This window comes from Ochlerotatus camptorhynchus, unplaced genomic scaffold, assembly GCF_037179485.1.
Source record: "Ochlerotatus camptorhynchus isolate MF236.1 unplaced genomic scaffold, CSIRO-AGI_Acam_v1.1 ptg000343l, whole genome shotgun sequence".
Taxonomy (NCBI): Eukaryota; Metazoa; Arthropoda; class Insecta; order Diptera; family Culicidae; genus Ochlerotatus; species Ochlerotatus camptorhynchus.
In genome coordinates, this window is record NW_027040831.1 from 1063737 (window position 1) to 1075747 (window position 12011).

Below are 12011 nucleotides of genomic sequence, written 5' to 3' on the forward strand. Positions count from 1 at the left end.
GCCAATTAGAACCTCCACGAGGCGTCCCATCATTCGTCCCATCATTAGTTCCATCATTCGTTGAGTCGCAGCGTTGAACCTGACTATTGGCCACGGAAAGGCTTGCCAATGCACATCAATAATCGTCCAAATATTTGTTTATCTCTAATCGAAGGAAAGACATTCTGCGCAACTACCACAAACCGGACTAGTTTATGTTGATCTTCGTCAAGCTTCGTCCACAATTTGGACTTCTACATCAACACATGTCAGTCAGCCTTCGGGTTCAATTGGCTAAACTTGGTGAGTTCGTTCCATTTTGTAAATTTTTCTCTTTTCAAACCTGTAATCAAAGGAACACATTTTAGTCATTGCTAGACGGCGAATGAGAACGACCCAAATTGGAGTTTAGTTCACTCATAATCGCCAAAAGTGCAGGAACTCAGCGATGAGTAAAATTTTTCTCATGGTTTCCTGTGAAAAACCTAAAAATCTGCCGGAAAATGAGGAAATTTACGAAAATTTTATTCAGTCTTGGAGTAGTACCAATAGACTGAGTGAATCCAATCTTTACTTTTCTCAAATTCTGGAAAATCCTGGAAAAACCTTTGAAAACATGAGGCAAATTTACTCATCACTGAGTTCCTGCACGTTTGGCGATTATGAGTGAACTAAACTCAAATTTGGGTTGCTCTCATTCGCCTTGTACTTTTTATGACTTGATAATAGTGACAAGACTCGGGTAGCGACCACCGCGCCGTTATGCATTTCTATATTCTATATTTCAAATCAAAAATATTTTTATGTTCATAGATTTCACATAATCCTTTTCCCTTTGTCCTTCTCCTTTTCCTTTCACTCTTCTCTTTTCAGAAAGCGAGTAATGGCACTATAGCCATAAGTCATAAAAGGCTAGGACAAGAGTTAGTGCTCATGCTCGTTCGAAGAAAATGGAGCATAACTTAACATTTCTAGCTTTGATGCTTCCAACGACCAACCAATCATGTAATTACAAAAATCGAAACGTACGGTACGAGATGTCCACGTATCATCCATTTATTGGATTCTGAAGCATCGTGTTTAAATCTTCGATTTAAAGAGGCCCGATGTTTTCTGAATCATCTTGCCCCTTAAATGCTGCACAGTAGGCTTGGTCGTTTTGATATGTGTGACGCATCTTTCAATGTGAAACATATATCAAATAGACAAGAAAAATTATGTAGGTATATATATATTATTTTCCAGGATGCTTTCAAAAATTGGCTGTGTTGGTGTTAGATTAGATTAGATAAGAAACGGAAAATCAATACCTTGGTATTACAGTCAAAGTAAGAAACCGACATCCGCCGCCATTTTGGAATCCAATATGGCCGATCAAAATCCAATATGACAATATGCATCTAAACCCATGCAATATGGGTATCTATGGAATGGGCTCGATGAGTAGAAGTGGAAAATCGACATCCGCCTTTATTTTGGAATCTAAAACGCTGTGCAGACTAGAGAGTTATAACATGTTATAACGGTTGTCAAATAATTGCATCACAGAAACCACCATCAAGATAGCGCTATAACATGTTATAACTCTGTAGCCTGAACGTACTCCCAAGTAACAATCTAAATGCTTGGAAGATTTATTCTTATTTTATCATTGTTTTATCATAGCATCTCTTGCAGCCTGTGGTTGTATTACGGTTTTGTGTGCTTGTCCTAAAATCAGGCCGTCAAGTCGAATATAAAACTGTTTTATGACTACTTAATTAAAACTCAGACTTCATAGTTTTAATGGTAGCTGTAAGGTGGCTCTATATCACTGCTTATAACTGCAGAATAAAACCAAAACAAAACATACAATTATATTTTATGGCATACTTTTTATGACCGATATAAAACTTGAAGCAGTCTTAGACCTTCATCAAAACCTCATTACAACCATCATCTTTATCAGAGGCCTAAGATTTACAGATAAGAAATATACTACAACAATAACAAAAAATACTCTGAAAATTGTTACCAATATAAAAAAAAAACAAATCTATTGAGATACATGAAATGAAAACCCCTTCAGTGTTTTTAAACACGATGAAAATGAGACAATCGCCATTATGAAACTCCTGGAGTATCTACAGTTATGGGCTCCCTCATTCAACATAAGGCACAGTGTGGTGAATGAGCTTTTAAAAATATTGAATAAGCGGCTTTCCGATACACTTCCGACAGATCCACGAACCCTTCTTAAAACAACGCAGACAGTTTCACTAAATCCGGTTGGAGATGGCCAGTATTTGCATCACGGCTTCACACCTTGTATTGTAAAAGCTTTTAAAAGATCCAATGAGCATTTCTTACATCTTGATTATAAGAGAAAATAAGATGATCGCTTGGAATGTTGACTTTTTGACAGGTTGCCATGGTTTTTGTTTTGTTTTGATTCGCTGTACCGAATAAAACCAGCAAGCTATTATAAAGCTTAGATATAACTTAACGTTCTCAATTCGGACTACGAAATGCTAAGATACAACCATTAGGTTTATGTTATGCTATAGAATTCCAATCTAGGAGAATATGTTATATTGAGATATTTTTAAGGAGTAGCAAGTTATAACGAAAAAAATGTCGCCGTGTGAACAAATTTAACACAGTATGAATAATTACGCTTTAATTGATAGGCGATAAAACACTTTCACACATCTATGTATAATTAAATAATAAAGGACTGGTTATTGCTCAACAGTAGTAACAGTTTTGCACTAAATAGATAATCTTTTAATGACTCTTCAATGCATGGTGCAAATGCAGACAAATTAAAAATATCCCTATTTTTTAGTATTCATATGGCGCACTGAATTTATGCTCCTATTTGGTATAATAATCACCACAAATATTGCACGGCATGCTGTGAAGCATATACAGATTGGTTTAAAATTGTAATAAAGTCGTCTTATTTTCAATATACAATAATATCAGGTATTATTACCAACTGACAAGGATCATGATTCCACATCAAACATCGAAAGAATAAAACCACAATAAAGTATTTCTCAATATTAACTATCATCAAAAAACCCCAACTTAAAACCTTCAAGGTTGTCAAAATGTTTTGCGTATCATATTTTATCAACTTCTTCAGGAGCGATTTATGCGGTTGTAATATAGTTTTATGGTAGTCATCAAAAGGTTGTTAAAACTTTCTGACCTGGAGGAGGTTTTATGTTTGCATTTTTAACAACCACGTGTAGAGTGTGATAAAACTAACATAAAACCTTTGCTCCTAAGGTAGTTCGCATATCAAGTTATAATGAATGCATTAAAACTGGGCCAATTGGCCATGACATGGCTGTATAGTGGTTCTCAGGAGGTTGTTAAAGCAATGTGGTCGTCAGTGAAGGTTTTATAATTTGGTTGTATCAACTGCTATAGAACTTCAATAAAACAAAAATTGTTGCTTGGGCTATAAGATGTTGTTCCGCTTCTACTCATCGAGCCCATTCCATAGGTACCCATATTGCATGGGTTTAGATGCATATACGCTGTCCGGAGGCCCCAATATTGGATTTTGGTCCGCCATCTAGCATTACAAAATGGCGGTGGATGTCCATTTTCCACTTCTACTCATCGAGCCCATTCCGTGGATACCCATATTGCATGGGTTTAGATGAATATACGGTGTTTAGAGGCCGCCATATTGGATTTTGGTCCACCATCTTGATTTCCAAAATGGCGGTGGATGTCAATTTTCCACTTCTACTCATCGAGCTGATTCCGTGGATACCCATATTGCATGGGTTTAGATGAATATACGGTGTTTAGAGGCCGCCATATTGGATTTTGGTCCACCATCTTGATTTCCAAAATAGCGGTGGATGTCAATTTTCCACTTCTACTCATCGAGCTGATTCCGTGGATACCCATATTGCATGGGTTTAGATGCATATACGCTATCCGGAGACCACCATATTGGATTTTGGTCCACCATATTGATTTCCAAAATGGCGGTGGATGTCAATTTTCCACTTCTACTCATCGAGCTGATTCCGTGGATACCCATATTGCATGGATTTAGATGAATATATGCTGTTTAGAGGCCGCCATATTGGCTTTTGGTCCGCCATATTGGCTTTTGGTCCGCCATCTTGAATTCCAAAATGGCGGCGGGTGTTTATGTTCCGCTTCTAAATATCAAGCCCATTCTGTAGATACTTATATTACATGGGTTTAGATGAATATACGCTGTTTAGAGGCCGCCATATTGGATTTTGGTCCGCCATCTTGATTTCCAAAAGGGCGGTGGATATCAATTTTCCACTTCTACTCATCGAGCTGATTCCGTGGATACCCATATTGCATGGATTTAGATGAATATACGCTGTTTAGAGGCCGCCATATTGGATTTTGGTCTCCGCCATCTTGAATTCCAAAATGGCGGCGGGTGTTTATGTTCCGTTTCTAAACATCAAGCCCATTCTGTAGATACCCATATTGCATGGGTTTAGATGAATATACGGTGTTTAGAGGCCGCCATATTGGATTTTGGTCCACCATCTTGATTTCCAAAATAGCGGTGGATGTCAATTTTCCACTTCTACTCATCGAGCTGATTCCATGGATACCCATATTGCATGGATTCAGATGAATATACGGTGTTTAGAGGCCGCCATATTGGATTTTGGTCCGCCATCTTGATTTCCGAAAGGGCGGTGGATGTCAATTTTCCACTTCTACTCATCGAGCTCATTCCATAGACACCCATATTGCATGGGTTTCGATGAAAACACGCTGTTTAGAGGCCGCCATATTAGATTTTGGTCCGCCATCTTGATTTCCAAAAGGGCGGTGGATGTCAATTTTCCACTTCTACTCATCGAGCTGATTCCATGGATACCCATATTGCATGGGTTAAGATGAATATACGCTGTTTAGAGGCCGCCATATTGGATTTTGGTCCGCCATCTTGATTTCCAGAAGGGCGGTGGATGTCAATTTTCCACTTTTACTCATTAAGCCCATTCCGTGGGCCCATATTGCATGGTTTTAGATCAAGAGGGGCGACACATCTAAATTTCAATTCTAGATGCTCAACAAATTTCACACTCAATCTTCGAAAAATCTTCTTTCATTTTTCGAATCTACTTGCATCGTACATCATCTTTTTGCAGGAAATCTTCAGAATCGTCTTCAATCTTCTTTCTAACTACTCAGCGTGCGCGCAGCTAACCACAGCAAAACCAATTTTTTTCCTGCATCGTAGATAGAGTCGCACTCCTAGCTTTAGATGCATATCCGTCCGGAGGCTGCCATCTTGGATTTGTGGAAGCCATCTTGGGTTGAAATTCATTATTTTAATTTCATCCGGAATGACCAGTGATTTGAACTTGAATTTCGGAATGTCCCAGCCTCTAGACTTTAACATAACTTCTAATCCTACACTCATAAAATAAATCACATAACCAGTGGAAAATATCCATGTGAATTTCACATAACTTTCATGTGATCCCATAATTGGAAATTGCACCACTAAATCACATGAACGTTATGTGTCCAATGAAATCTATATGATTTCTCATATAGAATTTCTAATGCTATGTGATATTCAGGTAAAAATCATTGTTTTTGTTTTTGGAAAAATACTATGTGCGTTCCTAATAGAAACTAAGTGAAAACTTTTTTCAGTGTATGATTTTCGATGATGGTGATCTTGGTTGATATTGATATGCTGGTTGATTTTGTGATGATGGCTTTGAATATTGGTTCCTGTGATTTTAGGTAATATTGATCTTGAAAGATTGCTGATTTTTATTTTGTCTTGATTTTAGCCAACACTGCACTGGCTGTAACCTTACGACTTTTTGTAGTTTATTGAGAGCTTCGAAAGCCCAAGAAAGTCGGTTAAATTTTCAAGCTAAAAATATCCTAGACCAGACCGGGAATTGAACTCGCTCCCTTAAGCATGGCCTACTTTATAACCGGATGCCTTTACTGGCCAGGCTATCGAGCTAAATAAAAAAAAAAAACCTCGTAATATCCACTAGAAAAGGAGCAACGAACTCGTTCGAGGTCATGTTCTATGAGTGCTCTTACTACCACCACCACCATCACCACCAGCAGAATGCATCTAATCGCAATTAGATGGAATTGTTTGCCGCGTGTACAAACTCATCAAAAGCAAACAAGGAAGTACCGTACTTCGGGGTCAAATTGGTCACTTAATAATGTAAACATGGAAATAAGTTTCTACGTTAAACGAAATTAACAAACTAATGAAATTACAATTAGCATTTTGGTAATTTTTAGGACATTTTTGAAATCTCAAATTTGAAAACATCGATATGGGGTGAAACTGATCAACCTTTTAAAGAACTTTACTTTACTAAAATTTACTTTTTGTTATGAGAAACTCGTCAAAGGAATCATCGAAAATTTTCATCGTGGCAACTAAAAATGCATGCTCAAGTTCACCCCGATGATCAATTGGCCCCCGGAATACGGTACCTAATGCAACGGAGCAGTAGTATGGTACGTCGTCAGCCCCACCCGGTCTGTATGCATTATTTTCCAACATCTATGTCAGCTATTTCAATAGTCGACGATATGCACAAAGCTCTCCGGAATTCTTCTTCGTTCACTACTATCCCAATCTGGTTGAAACCGGAAGGGAGATATCGTCATAGATTGTGTGTGTGTATAGTATAGTGTTTGAAGTTTAAACTAAATAGCAAATATAGGGTAGAGAACTACTTCGGCATAAGCCATTTTAGTTTAGTTCAAAAGCTTCTACACAAAGTGCATCTTCTAGAGAATCCATTTTGTCTGCCGTCATCCGTATGCCGAAGTGAATCCAATGACGTTTCAATCTGGCTGGACGGGATCGAAACTCGTATGACGTAATTGGAATCAAGAAAATATCTCAAAAATTTGCGACTCTTTATCAAATCTAACGATACGTATAGAAAGGCAAATAAGCTTAGAAGTCATCGTTGACAAAAGTGGTCCAATTTCTGTTCAAACGCCTTCGAAAAAGAGCGAGCTAAAGTGCGGGTGGTGCCTGAGTATGACGGAAATCAGATCCTAACCCTATACCCGTACGGTGTCGGCACCAGCTGGGACCACTGACCAGCAATCGTTCTCGTTGCGTCGCACGCCATTCATGAGCTTATGCATCAGCAGCGTGGTGCAGCGGCTGCACTCAGGGCTTCAAGGTTAGTGTGTCACGTGCATCGGACACGCTTCTGCTCTCCCGCTCTCTTGTGCTCTTGACTGACTTGCCAGAATGGGGTGTACTTCAACCCTCTTCAACCCACAACGCGCATGACAATTTATCTATTACTAATGGCTCTGATGGGAATGTATATTTTTATTACCATTACACCGATATAGACGGCTAGAATGGGACGCGATCCAACCGCTCGTTATTCGCGTGTATGTCAGTGGTTACACAGCTAGGACTCACTCAATATTTGGAATAGCTCATCATAACGTAATTGTGCGACTGGTTTGCAGCCGGCGTTCGTTGAACCCGTTGGACTTGGAGTGGCGTTGGAAAATAAATATCCAGTGCACTATTTGCTAGATAGGTACACGTCTATTTCTCTAATAAGAGCGATCAGTGCGCAATTACTGACATCGTTTGACAAATGAATAATCGTTTCTCAAACAGGAAACTACAGATGATAAATGGCAGTGCCGTTAACTATTCTTCCATAAATTCCGAATAATGTGAGACCAAAGGTCCCTAAAACATTGTATATTTTTAATTATACTACTACTGTATCACTTTAATTATTCACTTTCGCGATCACTTTTATAAACTTATAACTGATACTTATTTCGTTAACTACTTGCAAACTTCTTCAGTGTCTAGTAATAGGGTATGATTATGACTATGACATTGTATTAATGATAATTTTGTCCTTTTTGGCAAGTAATATTACACCATATTTTCGGCAAGATTGAAGTGCATCCACTTTGATGTGATATTAAAGTTTGCAAGTAGTAAACTAAATAGGTGTCTGTTATAGGTTTATAAAATCTTCTTGGAAAAATAAAACAATATTCTGGGACCTACAGCAATTTAGATCAAGGGCATAGAAATAGATATAGTTGCATGCACTGAAACAAATCAGCATGTACGGTTTATTGGATCCATCTTATAACATAGCAATGTCAGAATGTAGACCTTGCTAAGTACAGGATCGGAACGGGTGGCATGCTGTGTTGCCCTGAAACTGAGAGGAAGTGCATTAACTGCATCTAATGCAATCTTACATCGTTTTCCGTGATGATGCTGGCTACGATGAAGTCTTCCTCTGGCTTGACGTGTTGATCGATCAACCGGGAAAGGATATCGGCATCTTGTGAAACTTGGTCACAGCGAAGATGATTGCGAGCCCCTCACGGTCTGGCTGACGGCGGCTGTAAGTGCTCTAAAAGCGTGCTGCACGACCTTAATCGACCCGTCTGGAAACTTGTGACTAATAGTCGCACCAACTCCAACTGATGACGCATCTGCTGCTACCACTATCTCGCGTTGCGGGTTGTAGTGCGTCAGAAGCAAATCTGAGGTGAGAATCTGTTTGAAGGTGGAGAAGGCCTTGTCGCATTCCACAGACAAGACGAACTTCTTGTCGGCTTTGAGAAGCTTTTCCAGCGGATATCGCAACGTACGCATACTCGGGACGAATTTCCCCTGGTAATTGATCGCTCCCAGAGTCGGCGCTGGCATGTTGCAGATAGATTCTTTAAACTTTTGCTGGATCCAGACGCAGACCTTGCCACGGACGGATGAGGTGTCCCAGATACTTGATTTGACGCTGGCCAAACGAGCATTTTTCTGCTTTGATGGTGAATCCGAACTCCTGAATTCGACGGCTTGGAGGTTGCGCCAATGGTCCGCTTCGTTGACTACACCGACCAGAACATCATCGAGATACCCCGAAGTGCAGTTGAATCCAGCGAGCATTGCGTCTACAAGCTGCTGAAACGCTCCGGGTACTGCCCTAACTCCCGGTGGAAGCCGATTGTACCGATAGAGACCTCGATGTGTGTTGATAGTGAGCAACTCTCGACAGCTTTCGTCCACCTGCAAGAACGCATCTGAAAGGTCGAGTTGACTGAAGACCTTGCAGTTCGTCAGCCTAGCGAAGATGTCCTGCGGCAGAGGAAGTGGGTACTGATGCGGCTGCAGAGCATCGTTGAGGCCCGTGGAGTAGTCACCGCAGATACAGATTGCACCACTTTTGCCTTACGAACAACGACGATATGAGCTGCCCACTCCGAGAAATCGACCGGTGTGATGATGTTGACACGTTCCAGTCGATCTAACTCCGCATCGACGGTGCTGCACATGGCGTAAGCCACTGGTCTCTTTGGATTTACATTCCCTCAACGTGGACTTCACCTTGGCCCTCGAACACAACCCTGGTTCATCATTGAACACCGCTGGAAAAGCTGCTTGGAGGGAGAGGATCGATGTTGGATAGCTGCTGATTTGATTGCAGAACTGATCTATAGGCACCGACCCGAGGTTAAACGTGTCGATTAGGTCCAGTTCAGTGCTTGACCGCGAAAAATCGACCTTGATGCTTCTCCCCCTTGATTGCAACTTCACAGGAATACTGAAATTCCAGCTTCAAGGGTTTTCCCGATGCAGTAGCGCCTTGAATTGTTGCAGGACTTGTTGTGGGTTTTCCGATAGGCCGCCATGATTGCTCGGAAATGACGCTGATATCCGACGCAGTGTCCTGTTGGAGCCTGATCTGCCTGCCGTTGACTTCCGTTTTCAAAAATCTCCTACGCTTTCGGACGTTCTTCACCTGCACACTTCTGGTTACCGGCTTGGACGAGTGCTGCTTGTTTGGAGATTTCACTTTTTTGGCGCTGGAGCAATACCCGTCTTTGTGGCCCACCTGACCACATTCCTTACACCGATTTTTTGGGGAAGGGGCAGTCCTTGGAATAGTGCATGGCGCCACAGTTCCAACAAGGCGTTGCTGGAACGGCACCTCGCTGATTCGGGGATCTTGAACCTGGTGATCCTCGTCCTGAGCGGGAATGCTTCTCACCGAACCAGTCTTGTAAGCGGTCACGGTAGTCGACACATTTTCTGTGATAATTGACTGCCTTTGCCTCCGACACTTGCAAAACAAGCTATCATAGTACAGTACCAAACTAAAATGTCATATGAAAGGCTCTATCATACGACACTGTCGCCGAAGACCGTTACGAATGTATGTATTTTAGTTTTTCTCATATTAAGAGCTGCTGATGGTGTGCTTGTGTGAATTCTGAAAATAGCAAGCAATGATAATAGCAAGCAATGATAATAGCAAGCAAGTAATAATATTTCTGATCAGAAATGGTTTGATTTACACCAAATTTAGGAATTACAACGAAATCACACATGTCATATGATAGCTATTTTGATAATTTTCTTTTAGCTCGAATGTTATTCTACCGCTCGTGTTGTGTGAGAGAGACGACGGTAGAGCATGAGTGTTCGAATACAAACAGACTGTCGCGCACGACAACGAAGCGAGTGAAGTAAAAAACGTCAACTGTTTCAACCCCTGCACCGAACTGCTTCCGCTTCAATGCTTGCACTGCTGTCGACGAAGACGCTGCCGCTATCATCGCCGTGTTGTGCCTGAAGTTCAGAAGCCGTTGACATTCGTCCTGAAATCTGCTCCAGCGTGCTGTCATTCCGCTCCTCGATTCTGTTCAGCAACCTGGTTCTGACCTCCGCATCCGCAAGATAGGAATCAGATAGATGAAGGCTAACTAATTCATTTTTTCCTTGTTTCAAGATCATCCTCGGTGGACAAAGCCGAGTCTTATCACTATCAACAAGGCATAACAAGTAACAAGGACTAAGATGTGTTCCTTTGATTACTGAAAAATCCTGTTCCCCTACTTTGAAGTAGTCGAGTAGACTAGGAATCGGTGGTAGATCTTACATCCCGTAACGTACCATGATAAGCCCAAATAACAATTTTGGTTTTATGAGGGTTCTGATTTAGACTTGTAGAATGCTATAAAACCACGATAAAACTTGCAATGTTACTTGGGAAGGTGATCTACCCACGTTCTCTCGACTTGGAAATTATTTCAATGTCCTTAATTTGTTTTAAGATTTCCATAAAGTCGTCTTGATATTTTTCAATACTTCTGGTTGATCAGGTTCTATTGTACTGAAGATCTCAAACTATTCATCAATTCAAATCACATCTCTCGGATATTCTCTCATCATGTAAGGTGGCTTCCAAAATATTCCAAAGATCATCAGGTGATCAGAGATCTTTGTTTTATAGGCATCTGGATGATCAAGTTATGGTTTGAAAATCTAGTTTGAACAATTCAAATCAAATTTTCAACTATGCAATGAGTCAACTGGTATGACCCCTTACAGCTCAGTATGGTACGGTAACCTCACCTCACTTTGTTTATCTCCATGAAGCATAAATTGGCTCGAAATGGTTAAAATGTATCAATGATTGTTGCTCAAATCCAATACTAAAGAAAAAATACGGCTCCGGATAATCGAGCCATTTTCTCCGAATAATCGAGCCCCCGGATGATCGAGTCTAACCTGTATTACCAAAAAAAAACATGGGCATCTTACATAGTTGAAGATGCTAATTTCAAATAACAGACTGTAGTGGTAATTTTTATACGATAGATGGAGTAGATGAAAGCATAGAGTTGATAGTTCCGTTAGAGTACGGCAGTGTGAAGATTGTATATAGATATTAGAATAGCGAACTAGGACAACTTTTAAGGAAGGTACAAATCGGCTTTTTCATCTCTCTTTACCAAACTCCCACTTTGGAGAGGGATGGTGAGGGGTGTACCCCCCCCCCCCCGCCACCACTGGCAAAAAGAGATAAAAACCGACCCGTTCAAGTACCAACTGTGTGTTTGAAACAGTTCTACCGATTTTTACCGCACTTCAATTGTTATTTGAAGGAAGGCATCCAGTCGTAGGTTTGGAAATTGCTTGTGTGCGTTCGGTACAACTACCTCCTATCTGTGCTGTGCTC

At 40.6% G+C, this 12011-nt stretch overlaps 1 protein-coding gene across 2 annotated transcripts in view; it reads right to left on the bottom strand.

Annotated features, from left to right (window-relative positions):
- Tango2 (transport and golgi organization 2) overlaps positions 1 to 12011 on the bottom strand; it is a 136401-nt gene that overhangs the window by 23215 nt on the left and 101175 nt on the right. The gene's annotated exons all lie outside the window — the stretch shown is intronic.